This window comes from Dromaius novaehollandiae, chromosome 11 (genome assembly GCF_036370855.1).
Source record: "Dromaius novaehollandiae isolate bDroNov1 chromosome 11, bDroNov1.hap1, whole genome shotgun sequence".
NCBI lineage: Eukaryota > Metazoa > Chordata > Aves > Casuariiformes > Dromaiidae > Dromaius > Dromaius novaehollandiae.
Genome location: NC_088108.1, coordinates 4,989,780 through 5,004,540, shown reverse-complemented (window position 1 = coordinate 5,004,540; position 14,761 = coordinate 4,989,780). Strand labels below are relative to the sequence as shown.

General features: G+C 51.6%; 1 protein-coding gene across 6 annotated transcripts in view; it reads left to right on the top strand.

Annotated features, from left to right (window-relative positions):
* The window catches only part of NEXMIF (neurite extension and migration factor), a 172,829-nt gene that overhangs the window by 104,666 nt on the left and 53,402 nt on the right, over positions 1–14,761 (top strand). For all 6 annotated transcript variants that reach the window (XR_010390995.1, XR_010390994.1, XR_010390993.1 and 3 more), the window contains exon 2: positions 13,406–13,540. The gene's annotated coding sequence lies outside the window, so the exon portion shown is untranslated. The remainder of the gene's footprint in view (positions 1–13,405; positions 13,541–14,761) is intronic.

Below are 14,761 nucleotides of genomic sequence, written 5' to 3'. Positions count from 1 at the left end.
TTTGTGACAGCAGCCTCAGTGTTACAGGCTGTCATCATCCTACGGAGCTATCCCACCTGCCTTAAATCCCTGAAGGAAAACAGGATCCCAACCTGTCACACGGAGCCGGCTAGAGTCAGTCGTCGTCTCCGTGCTGGGTTCGAGTACCCTCTTTCGGGGTGTGTGCGAGGGGAGCCCTTCATGCTTGCTACGGAGCGGATAAATAAATAAATCAATTCTTGTCGTAATTAAACATATATGTGTGCTTGCTTTTTCTATACGACTTCAACAGCTAACCAAATGCACTTAATAATGTTTTTCGCTGTATTTCAGTGGTATGAATGTACATGAAAATTACAGCAAAGGCATCATTTTTTTAACAGCTGTGTTTAGTTGAATAACAGATTTAGAAAGTGCAGACTTTAATTAATCTGTGTTTTCTGCTGGGATTTCAGCACCATCTGATTTACTTTTCATGGCTGAAAAGTGTAATTGTAGTTTTTCTCTTTAGCTGCAAGTTTATCCTCCCAAGACATTGATTTGGTCCTTCTTTTCCTTAAAGAAAACTCAGTATCCGACGACGGGCACCTGGGAGGTGATGCCGGTGGTGGGCGCGCTCGGTGGCGGGGGGCTCGGGGAGCGCCCTCTCCTTGCCCCGCGGCCGGGGTGCTGCAGCGAGCCGCGCCGCGGCACCGGGCGCAAACCAGAGCCCGGCGTCGCGGAAGGGCTGCAATGAAAACCGCGCAGTAATGCAGATGTCATCCGGAATTTTTTTTAAATTGGGATTACCGTAAGACGGCGACTCTTGTGTGTGCTGCTCGTTGTGGGATGAAGTTGTGCCAGCCCGTTGCCACAAGTCTCTCCCCTCTTTGCAGGAGGCGCTGGTGTGTGTCCGTGTTTTCCATGGAGCGGTGGCGAGGGCTGGGTAATGAATTGCAGAACCGTGGTGATAAATTGCATTTATCATGCACTGTTGTTCACTCATTACTCCATCTCTGCCGGGATTAACGCGGGTGTTACAAACACACAGAGAGCTTCGGTGGGGGGATTAGTTTGCTTTACAAATCAACCTGCCACCGAAACGTGTCCTTTTCCCACCCCCACCCTCGCCCTGGGACGTGGTTCCCGAAGCTGAGGGCATCGATTTGGGACCAGAGTCTGGCACGGCATGACCCGAATCGCCCCGGCTCCTTTCAGCGTTTGCTCGAGCTAATTCACAGGGAATGGCCGTATCCTGCAAGCCCTGGCGTGAACGCGTCCCTTCGGGGCTGGCTCCCCGCTGCGAGGGCATGGCCGCCCGCTTCCAGGCCTGCGCGGCTGCGCAAGGCTAGAGCAGCGGAAGCTTGTGTGAAATAAGGGTATTACTCGTATTTTTGGAGGAAGCCTATGTAATTTTAGTTACTGTTAAATGCATTTTTTCTCCGTTTTTATTTTATTAGGTTGGCGTGGGTTTTGATGTCTTAAGGGCTTTATGCGCAAAGCCCGCAACGCCTGAGGAGAAGCGGTACATTTAGATTCAGAGTGTAATCTTAGGATGGCTGCTAATCTGAATAAGATAAAAAATCTTGATGGGTTTTAAAACTTATTTTAATTAAGGTCTTTGCTTTCATCTCACCAGAGCCCTGCATTAGCTCCTTCGTGCTCCCGCAAGTACGGATGGGCCCCGTGGGGCACGGGCCCTCTCGCCCACGCGGCGCTCCCGCGGGAGGGCCGGAGCGGGGTTCGGAAACGCTGAGGGACTTGAGGCAGGGCTTGGGACAAGCCAAAAAAATGCCGGCCAGCCGGCCGCCGGGTCGGTAAGCTGGAGGCCACTGGGTGTCTGCGGCGGAGGCTTGGGCTCGCCGGCCCACGGCGCCTCAGGGCACGGGCCTAGAGCAGCTATGGCCCCCCACGCCCCTGGGAAGGGGCCTGCAGGGTTTGGTTACACCAGCTGGTCCGAGGTAGCAAAACCTTGTACCTCGCGTCGAAATGGAGATGCTTCAAGCTTTCGTAGCCCCAGGGGAGAGCTCGGCTGCGGCACCCCGCTCGCGGGGGCCTTGGCGCGTCAGCCGCGCGGGTTCAGCGGCGGCTGGCGGCTGCGGGGCGGTGTGGCGGCCCGCTCGCTCCTCTGCTCCGGGTGGGAGCCACGCGGGGGCCTCTGCGACGGACCAGACCTTCCCACGAGGCTTCTGATAAACCCAGCACGTTCTGGCAAAACCTTTTGGCCTGGATGAATCAGTATTTTTCTTTTGACAGACATTTTAGCCTTCTGATGGCTCCAGACTGTAGCATTCGCATTGCTGTGTGAGGTTTTGCTCTGGCACCGTTTGACCGATGCTCGTGAGACCCTCTGGCTGGAAAGGCGGCTGGGCTTGCAGTGCCGTCCAGCGCGGTGCGCTCGGGCCCTGGCTACCTTTCCCTGTCGGAGGGTGCGCGAGCCCCGGGATGCTGTTGGGAGAGCCCGGTCGGCGGGGTGACCCGCTCCATGCGAAGTTTGGCCTCGGCCCGACGCCAGCAAAAAACAAGCCTGACGGATAATCAGGAATCAAAGGAGCCACCTGCGCGCGGCGGGGAGCTGCTCGCCGGGTGGTAAGCGAGCCGTGCCAGCGCTCGTCGCCGAGCCGCGTGCTCCAGCCCCGCTGCCTCGCGCGCTGCCGCGGGGGGCCCGCTCCCTCCTGCCCCGCGCTCCCTCTCCCCGGCCTCCCCGCTGCCTCGTCCGAGGAGGGAGGCGAGGCGGCACCGGGGCCGGGAGAGGCTGGCCCCTTCCTCCTCCTCCTCCTCCTCCCGCTGCGTTTCGGGGCCGAGGGGCCTCGGCGGCGCTGGTGATGCGGCAGAGAGCCGGGCCGGGTCACAGTGCCCGCGACTCCGTCGCTCCCTCCGGACGGGGAGGCCCCTCTCACGGGCCGCGCGCTCGCCCGGCCGTCGCTGACAAACAGCCGCGGAGGGAGATGAGGTCTTTCTAAGCGCGTTGACCCTCCGGCGGGTTGCGCGAACGGCCGCGGCGCGGCGAGGGCGGCCGGGGTGGCGTGACATGCAGACGCGGCGTGGCACGCACGTGCGCTGGCTGCCGGGGGGACGCGCTTGCGCCCTGCTCGGCGGCTGGCTGCTCCTGCTCGCTGCTCTAGCGGGCAGACGGTATTTGTTTTGGGGAGAGAGCGAGCTCGGAGCGCGCGCGTGCGTGTGTGTGTGTGTGTGTGTGTGTGTGCACGCATGCGCGTGGTTGCTTGGTGGGTTTTTTTTTTATATCTGGGAAGACATATTAAATCAGAGCGTCCTCCCCGCTCCTCGCAGCCCGTAGTAAAGCCACGTGCGCAACCCGGGGAGGAATCGAGCCCAGCGTATGCGATTTTGGTGCCCACCTATGGCTATTTATACCCGCCTCGAAGGCTATTTATACCCTCCTGCCGCTGTTTTGTGCTGGTGGCTGGGGAACGTTTTTTGCGTTGCGTGTTTTTGGCAGCTCGGGGATGTTCTCCGGCCATTGTCCGAACGCAGGACCCTGCACGTCCAATGCCGTTCCCGAAAGGAGGGGATGATCTGTGGCCTGCGACCTCTGTGTTGCTTTTCATTTGTCGTAGTGTAAAATGAGAAACTGCCATTGCAGCAGGCTATTTTTCATGCTCGTGTAAACAGCCGAAGATGCAGTCGTGAATGAAGGGGTTAGGCTGTACGCCTGGAACGCCGAAGCGCTCCCTAATTGGAATATTTAATACAGTTTGTCACCGTGGTGGCTGATGAGAAGCGCAGTGATACCTTTGCCTCTTGTTAGAAGAGATGACAGTGTTTGCTGGATGGATTTCATTTGTTAGCATTAAAAGAATTAGGTTGCATTTAGCGGCTGTTATTAGCTCAAGGTGACGTCCCTGCCCGTTACCTTGCTGCCACCCACAGACCTGACGGGCCACGGAGGAAGCCCTGAGGTGTGTCCGCAGCTTTTGGGGAGTTCCCGCGTGTCTTCGGAGCAGGGGCTCCCAGGCTGTGTCTCTTAACCCGGACACGGCCGCCTCCGTCGCCGGCCTGCTCCGTCTTTGCAACGTGCAGCGAGAGGGCTGCTCTTCCTCGCTACTTGCCTTGAGGTGGTGTGGTTTCCTTTCCGTTTATCGTGCTTCTCTGATGGGTAATATTATGCCCAATAAGAACAGTAAGAACAAGCAATTCATGTAGCTGAAAGAAGTAGCTCATTGCTTCAGAAGTCGGGAGTAAGTTTTCTCCTCGTATACTGCACCGCGAGGCTGACGAGCAGCAGGGGAAGGTGATTTTACTGCTTTTGGGAGCGCTGGACCTAGCCGTCCTGCTGGAGGTAGCAGCGCTTGCCTTGCTGCATCCTTGGTCCAGCTCTTGCACCAAATTCGTTATTCGTTGTTCCTAAATGTGGAGTTGCACTCCAGACGAAGCAAAAAACTTTGAACCTTTTGGTAGCTGAAGCTGGCAAACCCGGCGGCTTTTGTCCTCGGGGATATTGTCTTTGCTAATCATTTTGGGAATAATGCGCATATCCGAGGGAATGTGCTATTCCACAAAGAGGGTTCGAGAGTGCTTTGGAAATGGGCACAGACTGCGGTCTCCTCTACGCCGGGTGAAGGTGGGCTGGCTCCACTGACGTCACTGCGGTCACATCTGGCTTGCGCGACTGCATCTGGAAGCCGAACGTGGCTTTCTCTGACCTGCACCGTGACGTTTCCAGCTTCGACTCCACCGGGCAGCACAAACATGTCGAGTTTGCGAGCCACCAGTCTTACTGCAGGTTTTGCAGTCGTTTACGTTGCTTATTGCGTATAAAAATAACTGCTTTGTCTTTCTAAAACTGTCCTGTCTCATTAAAATATAGGCGGCAAGTACAAGATTGGTTTTGGTTTTGAAAGTGCTGAAGTAATGGGTTTTTGCGCGAGGCTTTTCCCTGGAGAAGTCTCCAGGAGCATGGAGCCCGTTTTAACTCTGCTCGGAGCGAAAGCTTCGCCTGCCGCGCTGGGGTTTGCTGGCGCTCGCGTCTTGGAGGCATCCTGCTTTTTAGCACCGTTTGTTTAAAGTGCGTGTTAGCGGTTCTGCGTTGGACGCGGCGGGTCGTTGCTGTGGCCGTGCCATACTTTGCAGTACAAAGGGAGAGGTGCCGTTGTTGTGTGGTTGCTTTGTATTTTAAACGTTTACGTTGCAATGGGGACGGGGACAGCTTTTCTGCCGAATAGTGTGGCTTCGGGCAGCAACGCCTGTCCTGAGCTAGCGCTCGGGGTTGTCCACCTCCTGCACTTCAACTGCTGATGCTTGGACTAACAGTTCTCCTATACAATAATTGAGACTACAGGATTTCCTAGTTTTAGCCAGACTGTTCCTAAGTTCACCTGAAAGTTGTCCCAGTGCCGGACTCTTCCTCGCTGCACCCACACCACTGCATCCAGCGCGGAGGTGACGATCCCCGGTGCTGTAGCTGGGGGAGAGGGTCTGCCACCGCATGTGCCCTCTTTGCAAATTCTCAGCTTCCCTGTTTTTCTTCTTATTACATTTGTCCCTTTTGCAATGCCTACAATGAGGCACCTCTTTTATTTATTTATTTATTCTTTTAACAGAAATAGCCGTCCGGCTCCTCCTGAACCTGCGAATGGATTTCTCAACCTCCAGCCATCCTAGGTGTAAATTAGATGTGAGAGGGGGCTTTGCATGAATCCTCTTTGCTGGCAGCCGGAGGAGCTGGCTTTCTGCGGACAGCCCAGTGGCTCTTTAATTTTGCATTTTCCCGCCATTGCATGGAGATATATATATATATTTTTCATGTCCACCAAGTGTGTTACTAATTACTGCCGCCGCCGAGCTGGTGCCAGTGGGCGCTTTTGGAGGCGCAGCCATCCCACAGCACGAGGGGCAAAGACCCCCAAATTCAGAACAACCGTGATTTACTGTGCAGCTTGGGCAAAGTGCATTTGTTGCCTTGGAAACAAATAGCAGCAGTGAACAACTAAATGAAATTTATGGAATCAACTTCAATAAATCTTGGTGATAAATGTGCAAAAATATATACACAATTTGATGAAGACCTACAGTATGCAGATGTGAGAGATGATAGTAAGTTATATAACTGCTTTGGATACATTTTGGGACTGCCACAAACAGGTTCCTGTAATACATTTTTTTGTTGTTGTTTCTGAGGAAGCTGTCTGTTTCTTTTCATAGATATGGCATTTAATTTTAATTTCCAGGGTATCTTTTAGCTTAATTGGCACGCTGGATGATTACAGTGCGTTGTTTTGTCTTTTGCAAATCCTGATTCATATCTAACTCAGGATAAAAATAAAATTGAGAACTGTGGCAATAGAAGAGAGCAAAATGCAGCGAGTGCCATGTCACACGCCTCCGAGTAGTGTGCCGAATATCATGGATTAATTAAAACATTTATATAGAACATTTCCCTCATTCCTTGTAGGAATCTCGGTGCTTTATAAGGCGGGGACGGGCTAGGGATTTTATCGTTTCAGTGTCGCTCTGCTGCGGGTTTTGTGCCTTGTGGAAAGGTCTCTATATTTGCCCGTGCATAGGGACTCACTTTTTTTGTCCCCCCCCCCCAATACAAAAGAAATCACAACAGCTGATATTTTCCAAAATTGGTATTTTTGTTTCTGGTTTGACCTGTGAATCGATACAGGTTTCAGGGTAGCATTGGACTTGCCTAGAGACTATGTTGTAAACCTTTAACACAGCCCTTAATGGAATTTGATGTTTTTCCATTAGTTCCCTTACCTCTTCTCGTTACAGCGTGTCTCATTTTCACCTTCCTGCACCCGGACAGCGAGTGTGCAGCATCTCCATCTCTTCCTTTCCCGCGATACCGGGCCACAACTCGATGCTCCGGCGGCTGCCGAGCGGGTCGGCTGCGGTGGCGCTGATTTTTATTAAGTGCCTAACATAATATTGATGCTTTATTTTTGATGAATATTAGCTGAAGCTGTACCTGACAGGCTGGTCCTGTCTTAATTTCGGCCCTTTCTCTTTTCTTGTAAATCTTTCGTCTCCTCGGCATGCTCCTGGGATAAGGGATGGTTTCCGACAATACAGAGCCTGTGTCAGCACTGTCTTTGGGTTATCAGCGGGTACCAAAGCAGGGGGTGACCGAGGATCGCGATCGTGCCTTCGCGCCCGGCGTGCTGCAGTTAGTTCGGGTGGATGCTGGTGTTTTGGGTTCTTTTGCATTACAGTTTTCTGTTTTTTCTCGCGCCACTCGAGTGTCGTCGATTCGGAGGCAGGTCCTTTACGTTGCTGCCTGTCTTCTGCTCTTCCCGTCCCCAAAGTCAGCGCTCCACCATGTCAGCTGTAACGTTTTGTGCGGATTTAGAAAATCCCTGCGCGCACTAAGTGTCTCGCCTGTAAATCATCCCGGTCCCACGCTGGTATCGGGATTTGCAAAGAGGTTAACGAAAACCACGTCTGGGTGATGGAAAATGCACAGCCAAGCCCTTGTGCGGAGATAATTACGGTGCGTTTTAATTTATTTTTACCAGGCGTTTTTATAATCTTGGCTAGGATCAAAATTCAAGTTTCACTTGGATCGAGATGTGGAAGGCTGTAAACCTGAACAGCGGCTTTCCAAAAATTCCCTGCACATACCACGATTGCTGAGCTGCGCTCTGATGTTTACAGAGCACTGTAGCTGTTCCCATTAACATACAACTGTATAAGACAGATTGAACTCCATTAGGAGCTAAATTTAGTGACTCGCTAACTTCTTTTTGATATGTTTTTATAATTTCATTGTATTATGACACTTGGTTTTAAATTTGCATGAGTAAATGAGCCTCTCACTAAGTCAGGTAAAAAGATTTTTCACTTACCTACCATGAAATAAGGCATTAAAAAAATAGTAAGAATAGAAAGCAATGTATCCTTGACATATTTAGTGTATGTTTTTTTCAGCTGTGCTGACTGAACGTTTCTAACTACTAATGATACAATAAGGCTATTTGTACTGCATTTTGCAGGCTAAATAATTCCATATTATGAAGAATTTTTGTAATGAACTTAGCAGTTTTGTGGGGGAACAGTATTTTCGAGAAGTACAAATTTACGTTTAATTACGTTTAATTCTGTGATACAGGGCATGAAAAGGGGCCTGTCAGGGTGCGTCTCGGGGTAAGGAGGAAGGCCGTGGGCACGTTCGAGGATGAGGAGCGACTGTAGCCGCCTCGCGCCGTCGGTGGCCCCGGGAGCATCCGTTCGTTCCGGGGAGGCGACGACGTTCGTTAGGCGGCACCGAGGCTCGTGCGTTGCTGGCCTGGGCTCTCGTTAGGCTGATGAGCTAAGGCGGAGGTGAAAGTCCCCGTGTCTAATTACCCAGCGCTTTGGCTCTCCCGCTCCCTTTTGACGTCACCGTTTTTAATCTGTTTGCGTTATTGATTTCTTTTTGGGAGGAGGGTGGTATTTCATTAATAGCGACAGCTGCTTTTAATTAAAAGAAAAAAAAACCACGGCAAAACAAAATCCGGGCTGAAAGGAAAGGCGAATATTCTAATTTGGCCTGACATTAGGAGGCAGAGCGGCCGCTGGCATGCAGGGTACGCGAAAGGTCATCCTCCAGGGCTGCAGCCCTCTGCAACGGTGGAATTAAGTTCAAACTCGGGCTGGTTTTGAAGTCTTAAGTCTCTCTGGGGATTCCTTTCATAACATCTTCGAACTGGATAACACTACAGTAAATGAAATACACTGCACTGGATTAAAGGGTTATTTCCCCTGTGTGTCAAGCTGACACAGAATGCTAAACCTCAGGTTGCCTCCGAGTTGTCTCTATCTGCTGATACCCTCTCTCCTTCCCAGAGCCGCTCTTGGAGGGTTTGCATGGAGTTGGTGATTATTTAGTCAGCCTCATTGCTTTGTGAGCGCGGAACGGTTTTATGCAGCCAGAAACCAAAATAAAGCAACTGCATGGCAAGAAATTTAATGGGCTTAAAAAATGTGAGAGAAGTGATGCAGGGAAGAGCAGAGCTGCCTCTTCACTTCTATTATGCTGCTCTATAATTTATACTGAAATACAAAATATAGATCTCTCTGCATTGCCACTCGTATGCTGAGCAGCACAGAGCTTGCAATAACAACAGGGTATGATATATGCTCCCGTGCTCTTATCTGACTGTACCAACAGTTAAAATTTGTCAAGGATCATTTGCAGTGTGTTTTGTTGTAGAACAAATGTTCATTTTGACTTTGAACTTGGTGTGCGCTCAGCTCGTGCAGATTGCGCTTAGCGCCGGCCGGGTAACCAAGCCGCTGCCATCTGCCCGGCGCCCGCGACCACCGTGGCTGAGCTCCCGAGCGAGCCCCTCCGTCTCCGCGGGGGGAACAGGCGCGTGCCTCGGGATTTTGGCCGGGAAGCCGGCGTCAGCTCCTCCTGCTCCACCCGCAACGTGTCGTCGCCCGTCACCCTGCTGCGTGGGGCCGAGGGCTTAAAAAAACCCAGGTCATCCCGCCGTGTAATTCACTGCTGGTGCCTGCTGCGGGGGGTGCTGGGTCACAGCTCCTGAGACCCTCTCTTACCCCTGAGCTTCCAGAAGGGCTGCAGGGAGCTGAGGATGGAGGTGGATCCGACGCCTGGGAAGCGCCGCCGGAGTGGCGGGCTCGCGCAGGGCGGCAGCGGGGTCCCCAGAGCAGCCGCGAAGCCAGGCTTGTTTTAGCTGGCTGCTTCTCGAGGGAGCTGGAGTAGGTATGGCCAGACCTGGGCAGCTCTCTCTCCTTTTGGGCCTCTTAACCCCTGAAAAGACGGATGACACTGGCTGCTCCGCACCAACAGCCGCCAAACACTCCCCCGTTTTACCCTGCCGGACTTGCAAGGGTTGCATTTGCTCTCGGTGGCGGCACCGTGCTGCTATATGGGCCCTAGATGTTGGGTTGCGACTAGCACTGTAGAAGGACTCTGAAATACCAATTTCTGGCAGATATTTTTCTGCTTGTAGCTGATGTGAAAAAGTAAATGGGGAGTTCTCTTTGAAGTCCTATTTTACTATGCCGTTAAGACTATAAATTTGAGTCCTGCGGGTTGTGACTTTGCAGTCTGAGCCATCTAGGATGGAGCTGCAAAAACCTGCAACCTGGTGGAGAAACGAGACCACTTAACACCCCAAGCTCCTCTGAAAACGTTGACCTAAACAATCTGAAGCCTAATTTATGCTGCGGAGAGGCACTGGCGTGCTTTACTCCACCGCCAGCAGGGCCTGGGCACCTTTCCTTTGCGAGGAGGGGGAGCAGCGCCGTTTCGCTGGCCTGCTGAGGGTGCCTCCGAGGGGGGGTCTTCTGTGGAAGTTTATGGTTTGGAGCGGGACAGAGGCCACTGCCTCTTTTTACACATAGTAGCGGATAGTCAGCAGCTCACAGACTCGGGAACGGCTGCGTGTCTCCCTAGTGCTGCCCGGGATGTCCAGAAAGCAGAGACGGGCATTAGCAGCACCTTGCGGAGGGCTGCTAAGGAGGACGAGGCCCTGGGAGTGTTTCAGCTGAGCGTTTGGGTTCAAGCTTTTGTCTTTCGGGTCCTAAGGTTCTTTCTGTCCGTGCCACTTCTGCTTTGGGTTCGTTTCTCTTTTTTTTTGCCATGAATTTCAATCAGCTGAGGCTTCTGACCATGTGTCCGTGTGGCCCAGAAGGCCAGTGGCATCCTGGGCTGCGTGAGGCAGAGCGTTGCCAGCAGGTCGAGGGAGGTGATCCTGCCCCTCTGCTCAGCCCTGGTGAGGCCACACCTCGAGTGCTGGGTCCAGTGCTGGGCTCCCCAGTACCAGAGAGACATGGAGCTACTGGGGCGAGTCCAGCGAAGGGCCGCTAAGATGATGAAGGGCCTGGAGCACCTCTGCTGTGAGGAAAGGCTGAGGGAGCTGGGACTGCTCAGCCTGGAGAAGAGAAGACTGGGGGGGATCTTGTCAATGTGTATAAGTAGCTGAAGGGAGGGTGTCAGGAGGACGGGGCCAGACTCTTTTGAGTGGTGCCCAGCGACAGGACGAGAGGCAACAGCACAAACTGAAACACAGGAAGGTCTGTCTGAACATGAGGAAGAACTTCCTTACTGTGAGGGTGACAGAGCACTGGGACAGGCTGCCCAGAGAGGTTGTGGAGTCTCCTTGCTTGGAGAGATTCAACAGCCGCCTGGGCACAGTCCTGGGCGATGTGCTCTGGGTGACCCTGCTTGAGCAGGGCGGTTGGGCTAGATGATCTCCAGAGGTGCCTTCCAGCCTCAGCCATCCTGTGGGTCTCTCCTACAGACTGATCTTCCTGTACGACGCCAGGTTTTGACCTATCATATGAAAGAGCAGATATTTTAAAACAGCTATATGTATTTAAGTATACATTTAGTCTTTGTGGAAAGCCTGCCTAATCAATCCAGCTGATGGAGTTGTCCCGTTGCCCCGCTGGGTTGATTTAAAGGCGCGAGCCTGGCTTGTCGCAGTTAGCTGCGGGGCTGGGGCGCAGGAGCTGCGCGCTGCCCTCGGGCTCCGTGGACGTTGTTGGAGCAGGAGCGGCGTGCGCGTTTTTTTGTTGGAGTACTTTTGGAGGAGATAGCTCTTCAGGCATCAGTTTGACTGTTTCCAAGTGTTATTCACGTATAAACACCCACACACATTAAAAACATGTGGGAAATGATAGTTTCGGGTTGCTGCTGTCCATGGGCAATTCAAGTCGACTTCATTTTTAGATTTCCCTCTTATTGAGCAATTTGGAAGGAGGAGCAAGGGCAGCAAATGTGAGTGTGCTGCTTTTCTAGGGTGTCTGGGGGTATTTGTGCACCCTCACCCTCCTTGCTGCTGCTAAGACATCTTGCCTCCTTCCAGGAGATCCGAAACCTCGCTGGAAACGCTGGGACATATTGAAAAAACGCTCAGAGCTTTAGCACCTCCTCCAGATTATTTCTTCAAGTGTTTTAAAAATATGTTTTATAACACTAAAATAAATGTTAATGAGTCTGCACTGCTTCCAGCTAACAATAGTATTTCTATTCCTGCTGAGCACAGCAGTGCAGCAGCGTGCTCGGCCGGGCAGGGGCTGCAGTAGGACCCTGGCTTTTTATTTCGGGCTCTGTCGGTCCTTGCTGTCCCGAGCGGCGTTACCCACCTGAGCTTTACTTGCCCATTCTGCTAAAGAGGAACAGAAAGCTTCCTCGCTTTCCTCGGCCGCTTAGGTTTTATTGTAGGCCACCGTGTCAGCGTTAAATACGGTGCTGCTTGCGGAAAGTGTTACTTAGCATTATGTTTATACTTCTTCAGTGTTTGCATGTATTTTTATATACTACTCGCAGTGACCTTTTCAAGGCAAATAATGGCAGTCCCTGACTCAGGCTCTTTACTAGCAGGCATAGCGTCTTCTAAGCAATTTTGTAAATACTCTTTTTTGGCTTCTTTCAGTATTACGGCTGGGGCTAATTGTGCTGGAGATGCATTTGTGTACAGAGGGTTGGAGAGTGGTCTTGAAAAAAGCCAGCAGCGTGGAAGTCAGCTCCTTTTATCTTCCTTCTTTTTTTAGTTACCTAAAATGAAATTGTATTTTAAGGATCTCGAACTGCGGTGTTAAATGAACAACGATTTTTGGAGGCCCGCGCGAAGGAGGTAGCCCGAGGCGCTGCACCCGGTCGCTGGAGAGCCTGGACGAGCGCACGCGGGCGCCGAGTGCGGGGCGGGTGGGAGAAGAGGTGCGGGAGGAAATCGGGTGGCAGAAATGAAAGCGGGGGATCACGCCGGGGGCACCAAGCCCTTTCCTGGGCAGCCGCGTGCCCCGTGCCTGCGCGAAGCCAAACGGCCGGTTTGTGTGTTTGCACGGCTCTGTGGGTCTGTGCGTGGCGGGGGGGACTTGCTAGCAGAAGTTCTGCAGTTGAAGCAGATGGCAGGAGATTAGTCTGGTTTTTGGGGAGGTACTTGCTGGTGCAGTGACCAAAATGTGGAAATTGTTAATTCCTTCTTATGAGACGAATCCTTTCATTGGATCCGGGTGCATTTTTGCATGAGATTTGTGGATAGCAGAGTGAACGGTGTCTGGGTCCCTGCTACATTTGGCGAGAGCAGTGTGTGCGCGTGTTACCGAAGCAAAGGCCTGCAGATGATTTTCATTTAGGGAGTGACAGGTTGGGATCTTGCCCTAAGCCGAAGGTCCGGTAGCGTGTGCGTGTAGGTGCTTTCTGAAACTCTTAGCTCTTCCCCTGCTTTCTGGCCTGGCTGGTGCCCTGCAGATACGTGGCGCAAGCCTCTTTGCTGCTGTTGCTGCCAGCAGCTCCAATGCTGCTGCTTTTGCTTGGGTTTTTTTCTTCCTCTTTTTTAAAATTGCTCTTTCCCCCCCCCCCCCATATCACTGACAGCTGCATTCTCCTTGACAGTTGTGATATTTGTGTGTGTGCATAAAAACAGTAGGAAGCATTTATGTAGGTGTCGCTAATTTAATTTAATCTGATATGTATGTATATAGAGGACTGTTCTGCACTAAAGTGCTTCTCTTTATTTTACAGTCTCCATCGTCATCAAATACAACTCCTTTCATTCTCCTCTTCCATTCACCTACCCAAAGACCAAATCTGGAAATAGTAACCAAAAGAGAAGCCCACGTCGTACACAAAGCAGAGAAAGGTTGAAAGAATTTCAGGGTAAGTAATTTTTCCCCCTTATTCTGACTTGCCGCTTTGTGTGCAGGCTAAAGCTGCAGCAGTCAGTGCAAGGCCATGTGAAGAAGCAGCTGTTTAGCATTTACGCAGCTGCTGGGTATGGGAAGAGAATGATTTGCCTGGTATGCTGAACTGGTGCTGAAAGGAGGGTGTGCGAGCATCTTCTGCAGGTGAGGAAGGGGCCTCGATAGCAGCACGCTGGGGCTCGTGGGTGCTTCCACTGCTGCTTCTGGTCCTGCTTCAGCCTGTGCCCGTGGCTGGGGGGCAGCCGTTGCTCTGCACGGAGGCATGGCCACGGGCCTTAGGTTACTTCGACTGATGTGGAAGAGCTTTCCAGTTAAGAGTGAGTTGGGGTCTCCTGTTGTTGAAGCTCTGTTCATTTCCTTGTCTTGTTTTCCACTTAAGATGTTACTCAGATACGGTGGTAGGGGCATAACTGCTCGTTCGGGTTGATCTGTTTGCATCGCGCAGAATGTTTTGGCTTGCTGTTGCATCCTGAAATCGTCCTGGTTTCATAGATTTTGGTAGATTTTCCTAGAGAGCAACCTGGAAGTGCCTGTGCCAAGATTTGCAGAAGGCAAGCCTGGATGGGGGATGGAGGAGCAACCAACCTGAGGAGCCGAGCGCGGAGGGCCTCGCAGTGAAAGTGTTTGGCTTAAATGACTTGAGGCTCTTTTTTTTTTTTTTTTTTGGCTATGAGAGTGGTGAGTAAGATAGAATAAGATATGAAACCAGCAGTAGTTGAATTCGGAGCCCTGACTGAACTACAGTTGCTGGGAAGCATTAGTAATCTCAAATGTTAGGGAAGGCATTTGCTCACCCTGCAACCGTGTCTGTGCCTGCATATATTGTGTTTCCACACATGTTCTTTCACCGATGGACAGGATATGCATTTGCTTACATTTGAAAACTTAGCTTTAAACATCTGGGTTTTCTGTTTTATTGCTGCTTTTTTTCCTGCAATGTTTGTTCATGCAAAATTCATATCTGGGAAGGGCATCTTAAATCCCTGCTTCTGAGTCAAAAAGGGAAAGTATGGAAGTGAAAAGAGAGATTGTATCATTTAAGAAATATGATTCATGAATTAATCCTCGTCTGCTACACCATCTGTGGCATGTGTTTCAATACAAAAATCCTGTTTTTATATCTCTTTAAAAAGCTTTCTTCTCGCTGGCTGCCTGAGTTTTCTGTAATGCTAACAGG